The 27,869-nt window shown below is 42.3% G+C and overlaps 1 long non-coding RNA gene across 2 annotated transcripts; it reads right to left on the bottom strand.

The window, feature by feature from the left end:
- Window positions 1-27,869, bottom strand: LOC147113642 (uncharacterized). Of its 2 annotated transcripts, none has more exons than XR_015079246.1 (3): window positions 27,578-27,869; window positions 20,946-21,047; window positions 1-2,617 (listed from the first exon to the last, which is right to left on the bottom strand). It is a non-coding gene; the product is annotated as an uncharacterized LOC147113642 (long non-coding RNA). The 2 variants fall into 2 exon arrangements; XR_015079247.1 differs by having other exon boundaries at window positions 27,642-27,869.

The following is a 27,869-nucleotide window of genomic DNA, read 5'->3' as shown; positions in this document are numbered from 1 at the left end:
TTTATATGAACTGATATTTAATGTTCCTTTACAAAGCAATAACTTTTTGCACAACAAGGTTGTTGCAGCACTAACAGCTCCCCAAAATAACATTTTGGTTTTTAAACAATGTGCTGAAAGAGAGCAAAGTACTATACAGGAAACTTTGGTTTATCCGGAGGGTAACTGTCCGGAATGCTCGAGCCACCGGCAAAAATCAGGAGCCGTTTTGTTAGGTTTTTTTTCTTTTCGTTGCTTTTTTTTCCACCAGTCAGGCTCTGCAAGATCTCGCTGAAGCTGGTGCTAAGCTACAGAGACGCTTCCAAGGTACGGCCGACTGTTTAGAAGCTGTTGCTAAGCAACAGGGTTTGTTGCCAGATACGGAGCTCAAAATCTCCGTATGTTTCAACATTAGCGCTGGTTTGTCCGGCAGTTTTGATGGGACGGCAACAGCTCGGTCCTGGATAGCACAAAGTTTCCTGTACTTTACAGGATGATTTTTGTTTAAACAATCTTTCTGCCATGCAGTATCACAATCTCTAGAAATTCACTGTATATTGTTAGCACACAAATAATCATAAAATTTGTCCCAAGACAATCTTAGTATACAAAGGATGATTTTTTTTTTTTTTTAAGGGGAAAAAGAGAAACTCTCTACAAGATGGCTAAGAGGACACTGAAATAGAGGTGGGGGGGGGGGGATAGAAGAGAGGCAGGAAATGGCCTTGATTTGTAAAAAGCTAACTGTAGCACTAGTGTTAACCAGTAGGTCACACCAGAGCAGCATAAAACTTTTGTCACTTACTGATCTTCAAAACTCCATACCCCTTGATACCCTTAACTAACAAAAATCGATCGACCTCAGTCATGAAAGCCCCAATTGTCCCAGCATCACAGTCTTTTAGGAGGAGAGTTCTAAATTTCTATTTCATGTAAAAAGTGCTTCCTGATTTCGCTCCTGAATAGCCTGGCTCTAATTTGAAGATCATGTCCCCTCATTCTTGATTCCCCACCAGAGGAAAGTTTCTCTATCTACCCTATCAAATGCTTTTCACATTTTCAGCACCTTGATCAGATCACCCTCAATCTACTATACTCAAGGGTATACAAGCCAAGTTTATGCAACTTGTCCACAAAAATTAGAGAAAGGGACAGAGACAGAGAAAAAGGAAGTACTGAACCACAATAACAACTAACAAGTCAGACAACCCTAGCAACAAAGCAGAAGCAAGCCAGGCAAATTGTTGACTTTCATACAAATGAAAAATTCACAAAACACTTGCAAGTATTTGCACTGCAAAATCTGTCTCCTGGTATTCAACAATATTTTAATACAATCCGTAAGAGAGAAACATTGTTCCAAAAGCTGCAGGATAACATTATAAAAACCTGAACATTAGCTCAGGCAGAAGAAGCCTTTGCGTGTGGCCTGCTGATCCAGCCAACTCTGGCATGGTTCCTAAATGCTGATCCAAAGCAGCAAGTCATTAAGTAATAGTAGCAATAGGACAGTTTACTAAAAGTTTTTCTTCCAACATCAATCTTTCACACACCTATTGAATGTGGAAACATGCCCAGTGTATGATTATGCCTTAGAAAATCTACCAGCCAAATATGTATTTGGATACGACAGCTCCTCAGGCACCCAAGAGAGATGTCCGGCCACCACAACCCAGTCCACAATGGGAGTTGAATGATGTATCCTTCCAATAGTGCAAACTGTTCTGTATCCACAGGAGAGGCACAAAGAGAAAATGTATGCACAAGTAGTTTGCATATGGGGGACAGAAGGTGAAACAGTCTAGCCAAAAGTTAATGAAATGTCAGACATCCCGTCACACAGATTCCAACAGTATCTGCAGAGGGTTTTTGCAGTTTTAGACGATAGGCCTTTGCTTCTCAAGAGCATATCCTGGATTCGGTTAAAGTCTCCTCCTATGATATTACATAGCCAAGAGGTAAAATTGTCATAAATTCTGTAATTACCCTGTACAACAGTACATATTTTGCTATTTTCCTTGCATGTTCCCAATCAGTTGAGAGATAAATTCTCCCTTTCTTCCTGGCATTTTCCCCTTCTTACCATTCTGCTTGGTAATTTTCTCATTTCTCACATGGTCCTCTCCTAACCCAGAACCTGCCAAAAGACCCAGAAGGATGATAGTAACTGGAACCTTGGAATATATAAACTTGCTCTCTGCAGCCCATTTTCTCACTGTCTTAGTTTAGATTTAGCAATTAGCAAATAAAAATTTACTTTCACTTTCCCCAATAGCTAATTTCAATCCCTCCCTTGTTCCTGTTGGATGAAAAAAACAAAGTAAGTTGACAGCCTAGATTGGGGGAGGGATGCAGAGTGAAATAGATGGAAGAAAAAGTCTAAAAAACTTTAAATGTCTAAATGTCATCTTGGGCTTCTCCCATCTTCAGGATGTTTCCTTAAGGGGTAAGTGGTCACAATAGAAAGGCTTTTTAAAAAAAAAAATCATTGACATGAGAAAGAATGAACATGCATTTATAAAGCACCTTTCACAACCTCCGGTCATCCCAAAACGCTTCACAGCCAATAAAGTACTTTTGAAGTGCAGTCACTGTTGTAATGTTGGGAGACAGCAGCCAATTTGCACACAGCAAAGTTCTGTAACAACAATGAGATTAATGACCAGATCATCTATTTTAGTGATGTTGCCAAAGATTTAATTTTGGCCAGGGCACCGGGAGAATTCGTCTGCTTTTCTTCAAATAGTACAAAAGCAAAATACTGCAGATGCTGGAAATCTGAAATAAAAAACAGAAAAAGCTGGAAATAAACACTCAGCAGGTCAGGCAGCATCTGTGGAAAGAGAAACAGAGTTAACGTTTCAGGTCGATGACCTTTCGTCAGAACTTCTTCAAATAGTGTTTGGGGATCTTTTATGTTCACCCGCAGGGCTTCGTTTTAATGTCTCATCCAAAAGATGGCACCTTCGACAATGCAGCACTCCCTCAGTACTGCACTGAAGAGTCAGTCTGCATTATGTGTTCAAGTCTCTGGAGTGGAGCTGGAACCCATAACCTTCTGACTCAGTGGTGAAAGTGCCACCACTGATCCAAAGGCATCACCTAGTTTCCCTCTTCCACTTCATATTTTTGTAAAGCGGCTTTACAGAGAACACATGGTGCATGCGATCTCCTGAATTAGTTTTGATCGCCTGAGGGGGGTCAGTGAAAAATTTCCCTTTATTTATTCCCTGGGTTTTTCCTTTTTTTTTTTTTAAAACCGCTTCAAGGAGATTACATGGCTGCAAGGGTGGGCGAGTGTCTAATCGTGACGCTCCAGCCAGCACGAGTCTGTGGCAGGCTCGGTGGACCAGCTGGTCTTTACCTGCTCATCAATGTCATGTGTTACACCTGTGAACAGAATACCCGAGAGAGAAAAAATGGCAGCATTTGTCCCCTTCCGTAACTTCAGTGGACAACTTTTCCTTCCATCACTCATGCCGCTCTTTCTTCCCCGCTCCAAGTATACACAGGTGAACAACAAACTTGGATTTTATCACAGCAAAATGATGACACAGAAGGAGGCCATTCAGCCCATCGTGTCTGTGCCGGTTGGAAAAGAGCTACCCAGCCTAATCCCACCTTTCAGCACTATGTCCGTAGCCCTGTAAGTTACGGCTCTTCAAGTGCACATCCAAGTACCTTTTAAATGTGATATGGGTTTATGTCAGGCATCCCCTTTTTCCTATCACCTATCTCCAACATGGCATAAACACCAAAAACAAACATATTGCTAAAAAAAAAAAAGGCTTCCTTTACACAAAACACACTTACATGTGCTCGGAGACTGTTCCGTTGGCAAATAAATCACACCAATAAACCACCAGCCTGCATCTGTTACTATTTGAGCATCATCGTATTTGCTGTTGGGTATATCAAAAGGATATTTAGCATTTCTTGTGAACTAAGTACACAGTCCTGCTTTATTTTTAAGTGGGTTGGGCAGAGTTTTCCATTTTGGCGAAGTAGCCAACTTTGTTCCATGCCAGCAATTCTTTATTGCACTGTGTGCCATTGTGCATCATTGACACACAAGGCAATAATGGCTTGCAGGGGACAAATCTACTTGGAAACAAAGTTTTTCTGGCACAGTTACTGGAGGGAGGGTGAATGCTGCTGCTTCGTCCTCTATATCCATGCAGAATCCTGTGGGGTAGAACATGCTGTACAAAATGTCATCATTTAATGCTGCTTTGACATGCTCAAAATCTTTGCAACTCTCCAGGAGGTCTGAGGGAAAACCATCACTACTGGAAATCAGGCATCACCTGCAGATAAGGTGCTTTGTTTTCCTTCATTTTTGTAAAATGTTAACATTGTGCTGCAATTTTAGGGCTTTGAAACAAATTTCATTGGTTTGTTTGGTTGTTAGGCCATAGACTTGGTATCCTTTGAAAGCAAAATTCCTGCCTCTCGAGGTAGAGGTCAAAATTTGGATTTAATAACCCTCAAATCTTTCAGGGACTCCAAATATTCTGCATTAAGTATCCAATGTGTCAAACTAAATCTCTTAAGATTCTCAATTAGTTAATTACAGGACCAATTTCACTTTTCAATCCAATCCTCTCTTTTAGCCTCTCTAGCCTCCAAAGCATGTTTGAGTATGTGCATCAGTATCAAAGCCAGCTGTGGCCATGACTGCATTAGTACCTTTGATTCTATAGCCTCTTAGTTCAGTCAAGACATTGTTAAATGGTAGATACCATAGGAAAGGCAAGACTGCCTGTACTTGTATTCCAAGTGTCCTGATATGAAGGCAGCTGAAATGAAGACACATATCCTGGTTTGGCTGGCAGCTTTGCACCTCTTACGTTTTCACATTCTTGTTTGCCTTCTGAAAGTGCAGCAGAGCTCAACTGAACTGCTTTCCATTACACACCTCTTATCTGTCGAGGGATTTCCACTTAGTTTGTTGGTTGCTTTTTGTTTTAATAGCAACAGATGTAGGTCGGATTCATTAAGCTCCAATTGGATCATTGTCTGCAACAATGGAAGTAGAGCAGAGCAGCTTTAATGAACTCATGCTCGAGTGGCTCGAATCAATCCAGGCTAATCCTGTAGTACATTTTTCCCTGCCCAAAGCATCTTCCAAATTCACTATGATAAAGCCCATTGGTATTTTGACAAGCAGATTTATAGATTTTTCTTGGAAAAACATCACCGACAAAAATAATATAGTAGTAAAATACTGCGGATGCTGGAAATCTGAAACAACAACAGAAAACGCTGGAAACACTCAGCAGGCCAGGCAGCATCCGTGGAGAGAGAAACAGAGTTAATGTTTCAGGTCTGGGACCCTTCATGAAGCATTAACTCTGTTTCTCTCTCCATGGATGCTGCCTGGCCTGCTGAGTGTTTCCAGCATTTTCTGTTGTTATTACCAACAAAAATAAATTTAATACAATAAGTCAGAGGCTATGGAAAGAGAGGACACGGGGGGAAAAAAATCTTGAACCAGCTTTCCTTTTTTTGTTGCAAGTTGAGCAGGAACAAAATCAAGATGACAAATTGATAAACTGACAAAAACTTCCAATTAGATAAACATGCTGTTGGTGACAAGAATGCAAAAACTTAAGTTTTAACTTCGACCTGAAACGTTAACTCTCTCCACAGATGTTGTCTGACCTGCTGAGTATGTCCAGCATTTTCTGGGGTTTTTTCAGTTTTAACTTCCAAGTTTACATTTATTTTTGTGGTGTATGTAACCTGTTCCACCTTAAGAGAACTTAAGCCTGTTCCACCTTAAGAGACGTACTACTTTCTCTGGCTGCTGTATACGTAATACCGGTGGTGACCACACCGGTATATAAGCACTGTGTAGTAATATTGTATTCAGTATAGTCCCTACCTCCAACCAGTAAAGACCTGTTGAATTTACTCTTGTAGTCTGTGTAGTAATTATCACTATAACACACAGACTTAACAGTGGCGACGAGTCCGATTCTTACCCTGCGGCAGTTATTTCCACGGCGGCTTCGCCCACAGACAGGACGTCGAAGAGAGGTTTCCACCCTCATCACCCTACTGGAAGACACGTCGAGCGGCAGGCATCGAGAAACCGGAGTGCATTAGACATCCTGACCTCGAAGCCTCCATCAGCGACTGTCAGCTTCTTCTTTCTACCTCGGTGGTGGGTAAGCCGGGCAGCGACGCGACAGAAAGTCAACCGCGTTGGCTGTACAGACGAGGCTGGGAAGACGGAGGAATAAGGGCGGTGAGATCGATCGCGACCGGAGATAAGGGCCGGGCCGCTTTCGAGCGAGAGGCGCAGCGCGGGGACATCGATCGCGACCGGAGATAAGGGCCGCATTCGGGCTAAAAGGCGCAGCGTCTGGGGAAACTGAAGGCGCGAGAGCTGCGGTGAAGCGGAGACAGCGTCGGGGGACGGTTGAAGACCGCCAAGCGTGGGAAAACCGCCATTTTGTGGGCGGAGGACGACGACAAGAGCGGGAAGCCGCCATCTTGGATAACATAAAAATACAATAAATTGCAACGATGCCTAAACATGGGAACATTAATACCTTTGATAGTGACATCGAAGATTGGGCCATGTATGTAGAACGCATACAAAATTATTGTAAGGCAAATAAAATTCCTGATGCAGATAAAGCACTAACATTATTAAATTTAATGGGTGCGAAGACATACGGGCAATTGAAACACCTTGTATCACCAGATGAACCGGCGGATAAGACGTTCGAGGAGATTGTTACTGTCCTGAAAAATCTAAACCCCACGCCGCTGATGCTAGCGGAACAATTTAAATTTTACGACAGAAGGCAGCTGCAGAATGAAAGCAATGCTGAATATTTGATGGAATTACGTAAGCTAGCAAAATATTGTCAGTTTGGAACGGGACTGACAGAGGCACTACGAGATAAATTTGTGTGTGGTTTATTTAAACAGGATACACAAAAGCAACTGCTCGAGGAGAATGAGCTGACGCTTGAGAAGGCGGTCACTATGGCAGCAGCACACGAAGCCGCAGCGAGAGGCACGGCAGTAATGCAGCTACGGTCACCGGAACTCAGTACAAACAAATTGGGTTTGAGTTCTGTCAAATGTTATCGTTGTGGAAAGACAACGCACGATCAGAACCAGTGTTGGTTTAAAAACCAAGAATGCAGAACGTGTGGCAGGCTTGGCCACATAGCTAAAGTATGCCGGTCAGGAAAGAAGACCAGCAACAAAAAGTCACCGCAAGGAAAATACGCAAAGGTACACAAGGTGACAAAGAACAGTTTGACCGAACAGAAGTCAGATTCAGACGCTAGCAGTAATGAACTGGATAGCTTAAGAGTACACAACGTTGGTAAGGATGCAGATCTCCAGACAATTTGGGTCACTCTTCAGATAGCAGGAGTCCAAGTAAAAATGGAATTGGACACTGGATCAGCATTGACGGTCATGAATAAGAAAGATTACAGAAGGTTATTCCAACATATTCCCCTACAGGATACGGAGATTATATTGAAAACATACACGGGGCAAAGAGTGTACCCCATCGGAAAAATAGAGGTAGAAGTGGTCCACAAGGGCGAAGAAAGCCAAGTAATGGACTTATATGTGCTACCTGAAGGAGGTCCACCACTACTAGGACGGGAGTGGATTAGGAAAATGAATATGGACTGGCACTCCTTGAAGGCACTAACGGTAGATTCCGGGGAAACAGATGTCAAACCTAAACGATTGTCCAGAATATTGGATGATGCTAAAGAGGTGTTCCAGCAGGGACTGGGAACACAGAGGAATTACGGCAAACATCAAGATTGATGAACATGCACAACCAAAATTTTTTAAAGCCAGACCGGTACCCTATGCAATACGACCTACAGTTGAAGCGGAACTGGAAGCACTAGAACGTTCAGGTGTACTGTCTAAGGTAGATTGGAGTGAGTGGGCTACGCCCATTGTTCCCGTTATGAAACGTCCTGCGAGCAACAAGCCAGGAGATCCAGGGAAGGTTCGCATCTGTGGAGATTTCAAAATCACCGTTAATCCGGTGCTTCACACGGTGCAGTATCCGCTTCCACGGATTGAGGATATTTTCGCTTCGTCTGGCGGGAAACACTTCACCAAGATAGACCTGGCGCAGGCGTACTTGCAGATGGACGTTGAGGAAGAGTCACGCCAATACCTCACGATCAACACGCATCGAGGGTTGTACCGGTACAATAGGCTGGTTTTTGGAGTGGCATCGGCTCCAGCAATTTGGCAGAGGGCCATGGAGCAGGTATTACAGGGAATTCCAGGCACACAATGTTACCTGGACGATATTTTGATCACAGGTGATGGTGATGAACAACATCTCGCAAACTTGGAACTGGTGCTCAACAGACTGAAAGAGTATGGACTTAGAGTAAATCGGCAGAAATGGGAGTTCTTCCAGAAGCGGATCTCGTACTGTGGCCATGTCATTGACCGGGAGGGGCTTCATAAGTCTCCTGACAAGATTGAGGCAGTTGTAAAGGCTCCCGCTCCGGAGAATGTCTCTCAGTTGAGGTCGTTTCTAGGATTAATTAACTATTACCATAAATTTCTGCCAAATCTATCCACGGTACTGCACCCGTTAAACGCTCTTTTACAGAAAGGGGTACCATGGGAATGGGGCGAAAACTGTAAGAAGGCATTTCGCAAAAGCAAAGAATTGATCACCTCAGAGGAAGTGTTGGCTCACTTCAACCCGACACTGCCTATTCGGTTGGCTTGTGATGCTTCTCCATATGGTATTGGGGCAGTACTCTCACACAAGTTGCCAAATGGCACGGAAAGGCCAGTCGCGTTTGCATCCAGATCATTGACCTCCGCTGAGCGCAACTATGCGCAGATCGATAGGGAGGCTCTTAGCCTTGTATGGGGAGTGAAGAAGTTTAATCATTACCTGCAGGGCCAAAAATTCACACTTCTGACAGACCATCAACCGTTGGTATCCATTTTTAACCCTAAGAAGGGTGTTTCGGTGATGACAGCGCAGCGTCTCCAGAGATGGTCTCTTTTCCTAGGGGCACATCAATATCAAATAGAATTCAAAGGTACGAAACAGCATGGCAATGCTGATGGGCTGTCGCGCCTGCCACTACCTGAAGAAGACACGACGAAAGTTGACCCTGTTGAGTTATTTCATTCGACCATCATCGAGTGTTTACCAGTCACCAATGCAAGTATTGAAAGAGAAACCAGGAACGACCCGACACTGTCCAGAGTCTACGAGGTGACAGTGAAAGGATGGCCAACACGGGGTGATCCTCTGTTACCGGCATTTTCGGCAAGGCGAGACCAGCTGTCCGTCTGCCATGGTACCTTGATGTACGGGACAAGAGTGATTATTCCTCCCAAGTTAAGGGAGAGAGTTTTAAACGAACTGCATGAAGGTCATCTGGGGGGAGTTAAAATGAAAAGTCTTGCTAGGGCTTATGTATGGTGGCCGGGTATTGACCAACAGATTGAGGAGTTAACGAAAAGCTGCGCTGGGTGCCAAAAAGTGCAAAATGCACCTCCGATAGCACCGCTACACCCATGGGAATGGCCTTCAGCCCCATGGCAACGCGTACACATTGACTTTGCTGGTCCATTCATGGACTCCATGTTCCTAATCGCGGTGGACGCACATTCCAAATGGCCAGAAGTCATCAAGATGAATACCACTACTTCAGAAAAGACTACTTCAGAAAAGACAACTGCGGTGTTAAGAACAATATTCGTAAGGAATGGATTGCCAGAACAGATCTGTTCGGACAACGGACCACAGTTTGTATCGGAAGAATTCCGACAATTCTTAAAGAAGAATGGAGTAAAACATTATACCTCTGCCCCATATCATCCGGCGACAAACGGGTTGGCTGAAAGATTTGTCCAGACATTCAAAAAGGCAATTAAGGCCATGAACGATGATCAGATTCCGCTGCAACACAAGGTCAACAAGTTCCTGATGTCATATCGAATCGCCGATCATGCAGTGACTAACCAAAGTCCTGCCATGATGTTTTATAACAGGAGGTTGCGGTCCAAGTTGGACTTGTTAAAACCAAATGTGCGGAGGGAAGTGGAAAACAAACAGTTTCGGCATATTAACAACAAGACCACTCGAACTTTCGACGTAGGACAACCAGTGTTGGCAAGGGGCTATGGAAACGAAAAATGGCAGTCCAGAACAATTCGGGCCAGACAAGGACCTCTGATGTACACAGTAGATATTGGTCATAATGTGATAAGGCGTCATGCGGATCAACTGGTAGAGTCGAGAGCAAGGGTCGAACCCATGGTTGTGACAGAGACAACTGTGGAAGACGTTAATGAACCTGAAGCATCTACCTCGGCAGGGAATATACTTGATGATGATGACACCCAATACATTGGAAACCAAATAGAGGAGGCACCTCAACAACAAGAATCAGAGACTACTGAGAGGCGTTATCCAAGCCGCATCAGAAAGCCTCCTGAGAGACTGAACCTTTGAACTGTTATACCTGAAGTTATATATGTTATGTTAAATGGGGATATGACTGTTAAGCTAAAAAGGGAGGATTGTGGTGTATGTAACCTGTTCCACCTTAAGAGAACTTAAGCCTGTTCCACCTTAAGAGATGTACTACTTTCTCTGGCTGCTGTATACGTAATACCGGTGGTCACCACACCGGTATATAAGCACTGTGTAGTAATATTGTATTCAGTATAGTCCCTACCTCCAACCAGTAAAGACCTGTTGAATTTACTCTTGTAGTCTGTGTAGTAATTATCACTAACACACAGACTTAACAATTTTTACTTCTGGTTTTCCTGCTGTAATGTTGTGCAACATCCTTCAGCTGCAATAGCCAAGTAGTCTGAACCAGTCAACTCCACAACCTGCATCAATGCCACTCTGATCAGCGAGCAGGGTTGTTCGAGAGGTCAAACAGATTACATGAATTTTCCTTCCATTCTCTATCTGAGACCAGGGGTCTTGCCTCCATCCCTGGGTTCCATTGGTTGATCAGGGTTCCTTCAAACACACTAAAGTATTTATTATAGGTTCAAATGTATAGCATGTTAGCTATGATTAACCTTTTGAGTAACAAGTTACATTTATCTAGCCTTTTAATGTAGAAAAAACATCGCTAGAAGGCTTAAGAGTGACAAATTTAAAGAACAGATACTGAGCCATGGTACGAGAGTTGGCAGAGGTTTTTATGTTCTTGGATTTCTCTTGCTTTTTTTAAAAAACGTTATAGATATTTTGGCTTCCATTGTTTCAGATTAGTCGGGAAGGCTAACCAGAGTTCCCCATGTCCCACAAAGAATGCACACTTACCATGATACGTAGGTAAAATTTATAGCATGTCCAGGAAACTAACAGAGAGCCCCTTTTCAGATCATCTCAGCTACTGGTTGTTTTATCCCATGCCTTCACTGATGTTAAAAAAGGCTAACCAATATCCTGGAGTCCAGAACCTTGTGAATTTTTTTTTTTTTTTTTTTTTTTTTAATTTAATTCAAAAGAAACTACTTAACTAAACATATTTGAACAAATCACACAAAATGTATGTATTTGAATTGAGAGGCATGGCCAATCTCTCAGTTGACTAAGAAAAACAAAGGTGAGCTGGAATGTTCTATGATGAGCAGGGTTTTAATCCCTTATGTATAATGACAGAATTTCTATCAGAGGTGACCAAAGATGTTTAAGAAGGATTTTAAAAAGTGGAGAAAGAAATAGGGAGATGGGATGAGTTTAGGAAGGGAATTCCATAGAGTAGGGCTGAGGTGGCTAAAGGCTGTGCAACCAATAGTAGGGTGAAGGGGAGGAATGCACACATGGCCAGAATTTGAGGATGCAGGGGTAGCTTGGGGCATTTGAGGATGAAGGTTCTGAATTGAGTGTGTTGAGGGACAAGAAGCTACTGCAGATCAACAAGAAATGATTGATGGACAGCAGGACAATTCACACATTACTGCATTTTGGACAAGTTGATGCTTATTGGAAGATAGATGACCAAGAAAGACAATGGAGAAAATGAACCTAAAGGTAACAGAAACTAAACAAATTTTGGTAGTGGTGGGGCTGAGATAGGTACACAGACAGACAATGTTGTGATGATGAGAGTAAACAATCTTGGTAATGGATAGGACATGGGGTTTGAAGCTCAGAGCTGGGTTGAATAGGACACCAAGGTTTAGCACAACCTGAGCATGTGGCTGGAGAGGAGGTTAAACTATGTGAAAAGGGAGTAGAGTTTATGGCAGGTCTGAAAACTTCAGCATCTGTTTTCCTAATGTCCAATTGATGAAACAAACAAGCAGTGTAATGGGTGTGGAATCAAGGGGAGTGTTAAGAGACATAGACCTGAGTGCCATCACTTTACATGTGGAAACTGATCCTGTGCCTGCATACAATGTCACTTGAGAGGCAGCATGTAGATGAGGAGGCCATGGATAAATCCCTAGAGGTGACTGTGCGGGCATGGGAAGCGTAGCCATTTTGGGATGCTGTGGCTGCGTTGGAACAGGTAGGAGTTGTACCATGGAAGCGCAAGTTAAACGGACTGGATCATGAATGAGGATGGCTTGGTCAACTACGAAGAGGTTGCAGTCAGAGATTATCAATGGATGCTTCCAAGTTACTGCTGGTGACACACAACAAATTATATACAAGTGAAGAAAACGTAACTTGTTTGCAAGGCAGAACACCTTCACTTTCCCTGTGGAAGAGAAGAATCATCTCAAGATGCAAGGGTTCCCAGGAGTACCAGGCTTAGCAGATGGTATCCAAGTGCCAAGAGCACTGACTCCTTGTACCCTGTTATACAACAGGATTTCCATTTACCAGCCATCAAACTGGGTGACAGGTGCTGCATGCATCGGTCACTTATCCACAGACTAGTTTTATGCCTTTACGTTGGATATCTTTTCACTTGCCCCCACACCCATGTACTACTTCCCCTCCCCTGCCCCCAGCCTTGGCAAAGGCTGAAATATATTGAAATTCAGCAATATTGTATGAAGAGGAGATCCGTCATCATGGTGAGCTTGACCAATCAGAATATCAGCTCCAGGCCAGCAGAATTCTCTTGCTAAACTGCTTCACCTCACTACCTATCCCTGTCAAAAGTTTCCTCTCCCCACAGCAAAGCTTCTCTCGATCACCATGCCACAAGTTACCCAATCCAGCTTCTCTACTACTTCCTGTAAAGCACCTTTGGATGTTTTATTACACATAAACTGCTATATAAATAAGTTGTTGCCTTGCAGATGGTCACATAAATTAAATGGGCTGTACATAACTAAATTATTGACATTCAATAAGTGTTTAAGTAAAATATATAAATTTTCAAGGGACCATTTCAAAAAATCTACAAAGGCAAGTTCAAAATTGTCATGTTATTTGAGATGTTTAAGGATTCAGAGAAGAAATGCCTTTTGTTGAACAGTTATACATAAAACACAAATTGGTATAGTGTTTGGCCAGGAGAACCATTCTGCCAGAGAGAAAAACAGCTCAACAGTCAAACCCAACTACTACATTGAATCATAAGATCTACATACATAAACCAGAAATGAGATCAGGCACTATACAAGTGCAAGTTCTTTCTTTTGAAGGAAAGGGGAAGGGGAAATAAACAGACCAGTGTTAGAGAGGAGGCCTTTTGTGAACAATCCTTGGGTATCCCTAGAGGGAATTAAATGCTCAAGGATATTTTATCCAGGCTAACATATTCATCTTGCAAGCTTCAGTGGAGTGAGTGGGAAAATGTAAATCTGCACTAAGACCACTGCAGAGTTTCACCTGTATCACTATCATACAACCCTCTAGCCCAGAGAAAGAAAATTGAGCAATTATTTATTGTTAATTCAAACACAAGCACACTACCATAATTACTGGAAAATGTAATTCAACTGACACAGCACAACTCAGAGGGGACTGGAAAAGCGGACACAGCTCCATGTTACACAGCACATCAGCTGCAACTTGTTTCTACACAAACATTTTACTAAAAATGACAGCCATCAACTTTGCTTTATTACTTTGTGGATTAATTCTGCAACATCTGTGTAAAAGTTATCCTGGTAGGCAAGTTAACAGGATTCTTGTAAAAGTGAGCAAATAGTATGAAACCATCAATGCCCCAAATTCATGACAAATTTGAATGCAAGATATGCGGATAAAATTACAGTATACACGTTTTCAGAAATGGAGATCCTGATAAATTACATTTCAATGGAGGTCCCAATAGAAGAGGGATTACAAAAATGTTTCAAAATATGCATTACATGTAGCCTGCTCTAAATATGATAGAAATATGAAAATAAAATATGTACATGAAAAATAAAAAATGAAATAGAGTATATGTGAACTGTGAAATGCCAAGATCTATTTCCTTAATAACATACTTTACAAAATAATTTAATGTTAATCAGTATGTTAAACCAGCTAAATTTAACACTGAATTTTCTCCCAGATTTATATTCCTCTTCATTGCAAGTTGCATGCAAATACAAAAGCCTATTTTTTGCAAGAACAATACATGAAGGGATTGAAGTAATTACTCATTTGGTCCATGTTTCAAGCAAACAATGCTCACAGATCAGGGCACAAATAATTAGCATGGCTATGTTGAGAAGGCAAAAATGCAGCCTATATTGAAGTGCTACATAAATAAAATATATAGAAACCTAAAAAAGGTACAAAACTTCCTCGCTAGATGGACCAGACAATACCATGGGTAAGAAAAAGAAAAGGAGTCCTTTTAAGAAATTATACAAATCTTAGTTCCCCCTTCTCATCATTTTTCTCCATTTCCTTCCTTAAGGCGCGACGCCTTGTTGAATTACCTGTAGTACCATGGCCATTATTCATAAACACAGAGGCATCAAAAAAAAAAGCCCAATCCTATTCTCTCCCGAGCTCCACACGCATAGGTGATCAGGGGTGGAAACTCGGGCTGATTTTCTCTTCCTTAAATCACAGTCCTGAGGCCAACTCTAGTAGCCCTACTGTTGCCCTAGATAAGATCGCTAATACAGACAAGGGACTGAATAAAGGACCTCCACGGCGTAGATGACTGCTATGTAAATGGATATTTTTTGCAGATCTATCAAGGAAACTGATACAACTCAGATGAATCAAAAGCTAGGGATCTCCAAAAGAACTCATGAAATAACTATACCAGAAAAAAGTATATAACTTCACCTTTAGAGTTATGGGTAGAAAAAATACTTGGTACTAACTTTGCATTTTAATAAAGACTTGCGTATATTTTTGCAGTTCAGAAATGCATTCATAAAAAGGTTTACATTACAATGCTGAGAATTTTTTTTTAAAAAGCCGATCTGATCATTTTAGTGCAGCTTCAAGTGCTCGGTTTCTTGCAAACTGTCAGTGCCTTCGGATTTGTTCAAAAAAGCTATTCCGTTGTTGGGGATATATTTTTAGTTCAAAAATTCTGAAATCAAGTCCCAGGAGTTAATTATCTATATCTTTTTATAATCCTGTTTAGTTCAGCGTCGAAAAATTTTGAAGTGATTTCCCACCCACCCTCCACAAGGATGCTATATGCAATGCAAAAATGACAGTATAATTCAGGAATTGGAGTGGGGATCAGACTTCTCAGTGCATTAATGCTGGAGAGTGAAACCAGTTTCAGTAGGTCATTTCCCAACTGTGGGCAAGAAATAGTTAAATCCCAGCCTTAAAGAGAGACTTCACCTGATCTCTACAGACAGTAATCTCTTAATTTGGATTCATTAATTCATTGTTCTGATATTAGGTGCCCATTAGACGCAGGTTACCTTTAAAAGTAGGAAAATAAATCACAATTTCTGGATAATCTGAGCTATACTTACTGACACGGGAAGCCAATAAAATTCTGTACACATATCCATTACAAAAGATTATAAAAGAACTGTGCACAGCATCACTGTCCATAAGCAGAAAGGTCATAGACATAACAGCAAGATCAACTCCTAGTTGTGATTTGCATTTATAGTGCCAGGATTATCCACTATGAATATTTTATTGACAATGGCATGGCACAGAACCAAGCTGAGGGACACGTAATATAGACAATGCTCCAAGTGGGTCACAGAGATTAATTTAAGGGATTGCCATGCAGTGAAGTTACAAAAATAAGACTGAGCAATTTCTCATCAAATTCTACCTATTCCAGGAACAAGTAGAATCAGGACAATTTCAGAGTAGGCCCATTGAATTTCTACTTTTATTAAAACTTTCCTTGGTACGGTCATACTTCGAACCAAATGAAAATTATGGCAAACAAAAGGCAAGTTCATCCTGAAATCCATCCACAATTTTGCAGGATGAATGCAAGCACCAGCATGAGGCAGGCTCACTTAGGATAATAGGTTTCATGCTGTGCTAATTTGGTGAAGTCGTGACCCAAATCCCCACCTCCATTGATTCAATGCATTCATCCTCTGGGTCTCTACAGTTCCATCCACTCATTCGTCACCTCCCATATTGTCTGTTGATTCGGTTTGCCACTTTACATTTTTTTTTAAATGCTTGCGTACATGCAGAATGCATTACACACATTCTGTATGAAATCAGTTCTTTAAGCAAAAGGAAACCAATATTATTAGTACAGTTGCCAATAGTATAAAATAGGGCAGCTCCACTCAAGCAGATTCAATTGCTGAGACCAGATTACAGCATCAGGTCTCAGCTTAAATGACTGTTATGTTGTCCCAAGGACAGAACGATAAAGCTGATCCTCATCCCAGACAGGCAGATGGATGATTATTTCCAGTGTCTAATCTACCTTCCTGAAACCAAGGTTCGATACAGGTTTAGCATAACTTCCCTACTTTTCAATTCTATACCTCTAGAAATTAACCCAAGTGCTTCGTTTGCTTTTTTGGTGGTCTTGCTCACCTGTGTCGCAACTTTTAGCGATTTGTGTATTTGTACTCCAAGATCCCTTTGTACCCCACCCACCAAGTAATAAGTGACCCCCCTATTCTTCCCACCAAAATGTAATACCTCACATTTATCTGTGTTGAACTTCATTTGCCAATTATATGCCCATTCTGCAAGTTTATTAATGTCCTCCTGTAATTTGTTGCAGTCCTCCTCAGTATTGACTATCCCCCCCAATTTGGTGTCATCTGCAAATTTAGAAATTGTGTTTTTGATTCCAAAGTCTAAATCGTTAATGTAAATTGTGAACAACAGTGGTCCCAGCACTGATCCTTGTGGAACACCACTACCTACCGTCTGCCACTGTGAATAGCTACCTTTTACCCCTAGTCTCTGCTTTCTGTCTTGAAGCCAGCTTGCTATCCATTCTGCTACTTGTCCCCTGACTCCACATTCTCTGACCTTGCTCATCAGCCTATTATGGGGTACCTTAGTCTATTATGGGGTACCTTATCGAAGGCCTTTCGAAAATCTAGATAAATTACATCTACTGCATTACCATTGTCTACTCTCTCTGTTACCTCTTCAAAAAATTCAATGAGGTTGATCAAGCAAGACTTTCCCTTTTGAAATCCATGCTGACTATTCATTACTATGTTTTTGGTTTCTAGATGTTCTTCTATTTTCTCCTTTAGTAGGGATTCCATTATTTTTCCTACCACCGACATTAAGCTGACTGGTCTATAATTCCCTGGACATGTTCTATCCCCCTTCTTAAATATAGGTGTTACATTGGCTATCCACCAGTCCTCTGGCACTACACCTTTTTCTAATGAATTACTAAATATATGTAGTAATGCCTCTGCTATCTCTTCCCTAGATTCTTTTTAAAATGTGTGGATGCAATCCATCCAGACCAAGGGTTTTATCCTCTTTGAGTTTGATTAGTTTATTTAATAGATCCTCTCTTTGTATTTTAAATGCACTTATCTCATTACTAATCTCATCATCCAATGTCATGTCCACCTGTTCTAGCTCCCTGGTAAATACTGAAGCAAAATAATTATTTAATATTTCTGCCATCTCTCTATCGTTACCTGTAGTGTTATCTTGTCTATCCATTAATGGCCCTATTCCCATCCCAACCTTCCTTTTTTTATTGATGTGCCTGTAAAATATTTTATTATGTTTTATGCTCCTTGATAATTTAATTTCATTGTTCCTCTTTGCCTTCCTAATTGTTTTTTTGACTTTTCTCCTAATCTCTTCATATTCTCCCTGCTGTCTATGTACTTAATGTATGCCTCTTTACTTATCCTCAATTGTTCCCTTATGGCTTTATTCATCCCTGGAGTCTCATTAGTGTTCAGTTTGTTCTTTCCTTTTAGCGGAATATATTGTTCCTGCACTCTGTTGAACACGTTTTAAATGTTTCCCATTGCTGTTCTACATCGCTGTTTGCCAATATTGTTGCACATTTTATTTCCCCCCCCCCCCAAAGTTCTATTCTCAGCCCCTCAAAATCAGCTTTTCTCCAATCTATTACCCTGGTTTTGTCATACTTATGTCCTTCTCAATTATTATCTTAAAACGTATTACATTATGGTCACTATTGCCTGGATGTTCCCCTACTTTTACTTTTTATCTGCTCTCGTTCATTCCCCATTACTAAATCCAATAGCGAATCCTCCAGTGTTGGGCTTTTTACATATTGGGTTAGAAAGGAGTCCGATACATATTGTAGGAACTCCATTCCCTTATCCCCTTTACCTATCTCTTCTGTCCAATTAATATCAGGGTAGTTGAAATTCCCCATGATTATTATTCTCTGTTTTTTACTCATTTCCCTAATTTGTCTGCATATTTCTTCCTCCACCTCCCTTCCACTATTAGGTGGTCTGTAGACTACACCTTTCAGTGTGATTGATCCTTTATCATCTTTTATCTCTATCCATATGGATTCTATTTTTGCCTTGCCGATAGCTGCGTCACTTTTTTTTATTGCCATTATGCTATCCCTAATAAGTACAGCTACTTCACCTCCCCTTTTTCCCCCTCTATCTTTTATAAATATGTTATACCCTGCAATGTTTAATTCTCAGTCCTGATTTTTCTGTAGCCATGTCTCAGTAATCCCTACTGTGTCTGGTTCCTCGCAACGCATGATTGCCTCCAGCACCCATTTTATTACGGACATTATGTGCATTGCTGTACAGTTTAACTCATTTTTAATAGGATTTACTCTCACTTTATGTTTAACCATCTTTTTAGACTCTGTTTTATAAATCTATTTATTCCCTTACCATCAATGTCCTACCTTACTTTATTCTTTCCTATGCTCTCTTTTCCTGTTTTGTTTATAATTGGCTGGTTACGTTTCTTGTAGATCCCTCCCCCCCCATCTTACTAGTTTAAAGCCTTTGCAAGTTAGGATATGGGCAGCAGTGTTTGATGAGCTCAAGTTTATGGAGGGTGCAAGGTGGGCGGTCAGCCAGGAGAGCATTGGAATGGTCAAGGTAAGAGAGGCATGGATGAGTGTTTCACCAACAGGTGAGCTGATGCAAGGGTGGAAACGGGTGATGTTACAGAGGTGAAAGTAGGTGGTGTTGTGATGGAGGGGCTATGAGGTCGGTAGCTCATCTCAGGGTCAAATAGGACGCCAAGGAACAATCTGGTTCAGCCTCAGACAGTGGTCAGGGAGAGGAATAGATTAGCTGTCTTGGGAACTATGACAATGACTTCTAATCACAGGTTAGATACACGAGTTATTCCCTTGTACAAGCATTTTTCATGCCACATCTATTATCATCCTTGTATAAATGCAATGGAAAATCTCTGCATGGAGCAGACATATCAAAATCAACTCTGCCTACACTGACTCCAAGACCTACTAAAAGTGGTGGCACAGCAGTGGAATCCCATTATGTCAAACATCATTACCCCACAAATCCAATGTGCATCACAGCATGATATACACTAGAGCGCCATTACAATTAGTAGATATGACCCTTTGGTCAAAAGACACTTCATCAGTGCAAAAAGTCAGGTCATGTTGGCAATGTACACTGAATATTACCATTTCTTCCCAAACTTGGTAAGCCACTGTGCATTTGCAGACACATGTGCTCTGTTGCATAAGTAACTGTGTATATATAGATACAGTGGTGCTCTAATTCTTGGACAAGCTCAGAGAAACCAGTACATTATCAGTGCTACGGAGTTAAAACAAGGAAACAAGATTGAGGAGAGCTCCCTCCACTTTGCCCAATATACTTAATCTGAAAGAATTTACTTAATCACGGCAACATTTCCATTCTCCCACTAGAAATCACAATACCATGCATTTATATAGTGCCTTTGAGATAGAAAATGTCCCAAGGTGCAAGCACAATCAAACAAAAATTGACACCCAGCCAAAGAAGAATATATTTAGGAGGGGATCACTAAATGCTTGGTCAGAGGTAGGTTTTCAGGAAGATCTTAAGAGGCGAGGTGGAGAGGTTTAGGGACGAATTCCAGAACTTAAAGCCGACACGGCATGGCTGCCAATGGTGAGGCAAAGACAGTAGAGGTGCACAAGAGACCAGAGTTGGAGGAACAGTTCTCAGATGTTGTAGGGCTGGAGGAGGTTAGAAATAGGAAGGGGCAAGCCATGAAAGAAAGACTTACATTTAATGACGTTCATGAAAGACTTACATGAAGAAACTTGAACACGAGGATGAGAATTTTAAATTGAAGGCATGGGAGGACCAGGGGCCAATGTAGATCAGCGAGCACAGGGGTAATGAGTGAGTGGGATGTGATGCGCGATAGGATATGGCAGCTGAGTTCTGGATGAGCTGAAGTTTAGGGCGGGTTGGCCACAAGGTTGAGTGAAATTGCTTAATTAGTGTCAATTTACAGTTTTCAACTGTAAACTTGAAACCTCTCTCACTTTGATAAAATTAGTAAAGGATCAGCCAAAGTAGTTATGTCATAGTGGTACAAAATGGGTTTGCACCAGCAATTCTGCCACATAGTGCATTCCTGATCTGAGCAATCAAGGTGTGCTTCATATGAGAAGGAAAATAATCACCTGTTGGGATCAAGGCAGGTCACGCAGTTGGGATCAAGGCAGGTCACGCACATACTTGGCTCAAGCAGTATTAGCAGAGACCTAGCAACCCATCAGAAGCAACTAAATGGAAAAGGACATAAAAGCACTTTTAAAAAAGTGTAAGCTAGGCAGCTTAATATAAATTTACCAATCACAGCTTTTACAGTGGTAATTATAATGTCCATTATAATGCATGCGGAATGTGAAGTAGTCAGATCTTATAACTCCATTATTTATATATATTTTTAAAGTATATGGTCTTTAATCACAAGTATGAAGTATGTTTCATAGGCCACACATGCAGAGGCTGAAAAGTTACACCTAGCAACCAGCCGCCTTTAATGAAGTCAAATATAACATCCGTATATTTGTCTCCATCTTTAGTCCTTCACCGTTTCTCTCATTTTTCTAAGATTTAGTTAAAGGAACACTCTAGAAAAGGAGTCCACAATGTTCTTACCAAACTATCTTGGAGTACCTTTATATCTCAGTTTGAGTGTAAAAAGAAAAAAGTTTAACACATTTTCCACAAGATGGCAGCTCCAATCAGCAGGTAGTTCCAAAAATGTAGTAGCACAGAAATTGCACGTTATGTGCAAACTTTATCCCCCAGAAGCCCTTGCCATTTATATCTTGCCGTGACCACAAGATAGTCCTGTGAACTGAGGTTAGACAACAGGATATAGTTTCACAAACGTTTGAAATATAGCAAAAATGGCAGTGTCCTAGGCCCAACCATCTACAGCTGCTTCATCAAAGACCTTCCCTCCACCATAAAGGTCAGAAATGGGGATGTTCACTGATGACTGCACAGTGTTCAGTGCCATTCACAACTCCTCAGATAATGAAGCCGTCCATGCCCGCATGCAATAAGACCTGAACGACGTTCAGACTTGGGCCGATAAGTGGCAGGTAACAGTCGCGTCACAGAAGTGCCAGGCAATGACCATCTCCAACAAGCGAGAGTCTAACCATCGCCCCTTGACATTCAATGGCATTACCATTGCCGAATCCCCCACCATCAACATCCTGGGGGTCACCATTGACCAGAAACTTAACTGGACCAGTATATAAATACTGTGGCAACAAGAGCAAGTCAGAGGCTAGGTATTCTGCAGCGAGTGTCTCAACTCCTGACTCCCCAAAGCCTTTCCGCCATCTACAAGGCACAAGTCAGGAGTGTGATGGAATACGCTCCACTTGCCTGATGAGTGCAGCTCCCACACACGAAACTCGACACCATCCAGGACAAAGCAGCCCACTTGATTGGCACTCCCTCCACCACTAGCATACCATGGCTGTAGTGTGTACCATCTACAAGATGCACTGCAGCAACACGCCAAGGCTTCTTCAACAGCACCTCCCAAACCCGCGACCTCTTCCACCTAGAAGGACAAGGGCAGCAGGCGCATGGGAACACCAAGTTCCCCACCATCCTGACTTGGAAGTATATCGCCGATCCTTCATCGTCACTGGATCAAAATCCTGGAACTCCCTACCTAACAACACTGTGGGAGTACCTTCACCACACGGACTGCAGCAGTTCAAGGCGGCGGCTCACCACCACCTTCTCAAAGGCAATTAGGGATGGGCAATAAATGCTGGCCTTGCCAGTGACGCCCACATCCCACAAACAAATTTAAAAAATGACATGCCCATCTGGGAGGCAAACTGCCTCTGAAGAAAAATATCTGTAGAAGAATTAACACAAGATGCATACAGATAAAGAACACTGCAGGATCTTACCATGGAACATGCCTCTAAAGATCCAAGTTACTCAGGACTTCAGGAGTATTTCATTCTTATAAAACATACACTGTACAATAAGTTTTTCAATTGCAAAATCACGTAAGTTAGGAGTTTGAATGCACCATAATTTAAAAAGCAGATGCCTCTCAATTTTGCATGAATTCATCCAAAAGATTTAATAATTCCCCCAGAGATTCTGGTTGGTCAAATGCACATTCATAAGAACATAAGAACATAAGAAATAGGAGCAGGAGTAGGCCAATCGGCCCCTCGAGCCTGCTCCACCATTCAATAAGATCATGGCTGATCTGATCCTAACCTCAAATCTTCTATCACTCTGCATCCACCCGAACCCATGTGATCTCCCGGGAGAGGCGAAAAACCAGATAAAGACCCAATGGCCAATTTGGGAGAAAAAAATCTGGGAAATTCCTCTCCGACCCATCTGGGCGATCGAAATTCTTCCAGGAGATCACTCTGTCCCTATATTTTCTACAGTACTTCCCTTCTGTAAAGGCGATCTCCACCCCAGCCAGGAACAGGAATAAAACCATCTCCTGAAATCTAACAGAATTAGAACACAGTAGGAGCAGAACAAGGCTACACGGCCCCTGGGCCCGCTCCACTACCCACAGGGCCATGACCATTCCGAACCCAGACTCATGTCCAATTTCCTGCCCGCTCCCCGTAACCCTTTATTCCCTTTACTTCTAGGAAACTATCTATTTCTGTTTTAAATTTATTTAATGATATAGCTTCCACAGCTTTCTGGGGCAGCAAATTCCACAAACCTACCACCCTCTGAGTGAAGAAGTTTCTCCTCATCTCAGTTTTGAATGAGCAGCCCCTTATTTTAAGATTATGCCCCCTAGTTCTAGTTTCACCCATCATTGGGAACATCCTCACCGCATCCACCCGATCAAGCCCCTTCACAATCTTATATGTTTCAATAAGATCGCCTCTCATTCTTCTGAACTCCAATGAGTAGAGTCCCAATCTACTCAACCTCTCCTCATATGACCACCCCCTCATCCCCGGGATTAACCGAGTGAACCTTCTTTGTACTGACTCGAGAGCAAGTATGTCTTTTCTTAAGTATGGACACCAAAACTGTATGCAGTATTCCAGGTGCGGCCTCACCAATACCTTGTACAACTGCAGCAATACCTCCCTGTTTTTATATTCCAACCCCCTAGCAATAAAAGCCAACATTCCATTGGCCTTCTTGATCACTTGCTGCACCTGCATACTAACTTTTTGAGTTTCGTGCACCAGGACCCCCAGATCCCTTTGTACTACAGTACTTTCCAGTTTCTTGCCATTAAGATAATAACTTGCTCTATGATTTTTCCTGCCAAAGTGCATAACTTCACACTTTCCAGTATTGTATTCCATCTGCCAAATCTCTGCCCACTTACTTAGCCTGTCTATGTCCCTTTGCAGGTTTTTTATGTCCTCCTCACTCATTACTTTCCGTCCCATCTTTGTATCATCTGCAAACTTTGATATGTTACACTCGGTCCCCTCCTCCAAATCGTTAATATAGATTGTAAAGAGTTGGGGACCCAGCACTGACCCCTGCGGAACACCACTAGTTACTGGTTGCCAATCTGAGAACGAACCATTTATCCCAACTCTCTGCTTTCTGTTAGAGAGCCAATCCTCCACCCATGCCAGAATATTACCCCCAATCCCGTGATTTTTTATCTTGAGCAATAATCTTTTGTGTGGCACCTTGTCAAATGCCTTTTGGAAGTCTAAATACACTACGTCCACTGGTTCCCCTTTATCCACCCTGTATGTTACTTCCTCAAAAAACTCAAGCAAATTTGTTAAACATGACTTCCCCTTCATGAAACCATGCTGAGTTTGCCCTATTAAATTGTGTTTATCCAAATGTCCCGTTACTGTCTCCTTAATAATGGACTCTAACATTTTACCAACCACAGATGTTAGGCTAACAGGTCTATAGTTTCCAGCCTTCTGCCTACTACCCTTTTTAAATAATGGTGTTACATTAGCAGTTTTCCAATCTGCCGGGACCTTTGCTGAGTCCAGTGAGTTTTGGAAAATTATTACCAATGCATCCACAATCCCTACCGCTACTTCCCTCAAGACCCTGGGATGCAAGCCATCAGGTCCAGGGGATTTATCCGCCTTGAGTCCCATTATTTTACCAAGTACCACTTCCTTAGTGATTTTAATTGTATTTAGTTCCTCCCCCCCTAGAGCCCCCTGTTTGTCCAGTGTTGGGATATTCTTAGTGTCCTCTACTGTAAAGACTGATACAAAATAATTGTTCAGTGTTTTTGCCATCTCCATGTTTCCCACCATTAATTTCCCGGTCTCATCCTCTAAGGGACCAACATTTACTTTAGCCACCCTTTTTCTTTTTATATAACTATAGAAACTTTTACTGTCTGTTTTTATATTTTTTGCTAATTTACTTTCATAATCTATCTTCCCTTTCTTAATCAATCTTTTTGTTATTTTTTGCTGTCTTTTAAAGACTTCCCAATCTTCCATCCTCCCACTAGATTTGGCTACCTTATATGCCCTTGTTTTTAGTCGGATACTATCCTTAATTACTTTACTTAGCCACGGATGGCTATCTTTTCTTTTACACCCTTTTTTCCTCAGTGGAATATATTTTTTTTGGAAGTTGTAAAATAACTCCTTAAATGTACACCACTGGTCATGTACCGTCTTACCCTTTAATCTATTTTCCCAGTCCACTCTCATTAATTCCGCTCTCATACCTTCATAGTCTCCTTTATTCAAGCTCAGCACGCTTGTTTGAGATCCAACCTTCTCACCCTCTAATTGAATATGGAACTCAACCATGTTATGGTCACTCATTCCAAGGGGATCCTTTACTAGGACATTTTTAATTAATTCCTCCTCAAGGAACAACGGGCTAGCTGTTTGCTGCACAATTTTCAGTCAAATATTACAGCATCATCGAGTCTTTATGTTAGTCCATTTTTAATACATTTTCTCCCCACACTTCCTAGCCATGAAGTAACCTAGTTCTATGTTTCTACTGCCAGGGGGTTAGCAACACTGGGCAATGTTGACAACCTTCCAGGTGCATTCAAATTCACCTTCCTTCAACTGCAGGAACTCATTATGCAAAACTGACAGGAGCCAGTGATATAAAAGTAGAGAAATTCCATCCATCATACCCACCACAAAAAAGGTTTTCCAATGAAGAACCCTGATGTGTTATGTGACTATGATTAAAGGACATAATTATCACACTAAACTTCACATTGAACAACCAAATACCTTTCCTACAGTACACTGCACAAAATACTCTCCATTTTTCACTGTCAAGTAAGAAGACAAATTACAGCTGACTTAATCAAAGTGTCAAATCATTTCAAAAGTACTGTATATTGGATTAACCATGTGCAAAGAGGAAACTTGAAAGTTAAACACTTAAAACTTCTACGTTTATATACTGATCTCTTCTGTACTGTTCTTAAGCAGTCTCATCGCTTCCTATTTCAAGAGTGACAGCATGGCAAATATTATTCCCCCGCAAAATGAACATCTGCTGGGGCCACAAAAAAACCTCAGCAATGAACCACACCCACATCACGGGTCAGACAACAGCTGCAACTTCCCCGTTTCCGCAAAAGCAAAAGACGCAAGTTTACACTTAACAAAAATATGACTTGTAAACAAAAGTGCCAACAAATCCAAGCATTTTCAGTATGTAAACTGTATATCCACCGGCAAAAACACAGCATAATTACACGTACAATTAACCTAGCACAACATTTGCGACTTAACCGCTCTTCAGTAACTGAAAGGATGCCCTCTGGTATTGCGTTTTTGACCTGGTTAAGATCATTTCCTCATTAGCAGAACATTTGTAGTTGTATAACCAAAGCATTGCATCATGGCGGAGATTAAATCTGTTGATACCGACACTCGCAACTCCACAAATTGACACGTACACCGACTTCAGTGCAAGGGCTCAAAATGATTTTCAAGAAGTACATCCCCTCTGACTAGTGTAAAATTCAGGCGAGAACTGGCATAGATAGACAGATACATGGTGGCCGACTTCTTTCTCAGTGAATGCAACCAGTTCTCACTTGCACACTTACACCGTAGGTCGCAACCAGAAATACACCTTCAAGGAATGATCATTATTAGTTATGTGCGTGAACGACCTCTTGTAATATATATACACACACACACACGACTGGCCCTGGATTAACTCTTGGTGTGAACAGCCCCACTCTAGTTTTATTGAGTGAGCCTGGCACTTTGAAAATCTTCTTTCCCGATGGAAAACTAAAGACAAGAAATGAAGCCACCAAGTTGAGCGGCTCCTACAGAAACTTAGCCGCTCGATTATAACCGGGGCTTTTCCCACCCCCCAGCTTTTATGGCCCCCGCCCGCTGAGTAAATTCCGATAGTTGGGATTTGACTCCATCCTCTCGCTCTCTCTCTCTGCCCCCCGTAGGCCTACTTCAGAGCAGTCAGGAGGCGGCACCCGGTTGAGATGCTGGTGGCCGGGGTGAGCTGAAACTTTCCGGCTGCCGGGAATGGCCACTCGCTGCGCCCACCCGTCAGGGGCACAGCCCGAAGCCGCCAGCGGGAGGGGAGGGAGCCCGGCCGGGGCCGGGACTCAGTCAGTCAGTGTCTCCCGGCCAACCAGCCAGGGCCTGCCGTGCCGTGGGGTTTTATTTCACCGCTGCCCGGGTCCGGTGGAGCTGTCGGCCCGGGGAGAGGGGAGCAGACACGGTGTAATCGCCCCCCTCCCCCACTCACTAACTCAGCCTGTTGCGCAGCCTCTCTGGCCGGCCGCACAACCACTCGCGCGTCTCCCGAACTGTAAACACACCGACAGGCTGAAGCACCGGCAGAGGTTGCCAGTAATTGGCGGTATGGCGGGCTCGCACACTCACTCACTCGCCCGCCTTGCCGTCCTCTCCCTCCGTCTCCTCACTGTCGCTGCTGCACGGGACCTGCGACTGGAACCTTGTGTCGGTCGCGAATGTTCCAGCGGCGGCACACTGACGCCTCTCTCTCTCTCTCTCTCCGAGAGTGTGAGACACACAGTGAGTGAGAGGCGAGAGTCTCCCCGGGGCTCGCAGCCGCTCCCCCGCCGCCACCTCCTGCCTTTCCCCTGATTG

This window comes from Somniosus microcephalus, chromosome 8, assembly GCF_052327205.1.
Source record: "Somniosus microcephalus isolate GS21.2 chromosome 8, FLI_Smic_1.0, whole genome shotgun sequence".
NCBI lineage: Eukaryota > Metazoa > Chordata > Chondrichthyes > Squaliformes > Somniosidae > Somniosus > Somniosus microcephalus.
This window is presented reverse-complemented; position numbering and strand designations above follow the sequence as displayed.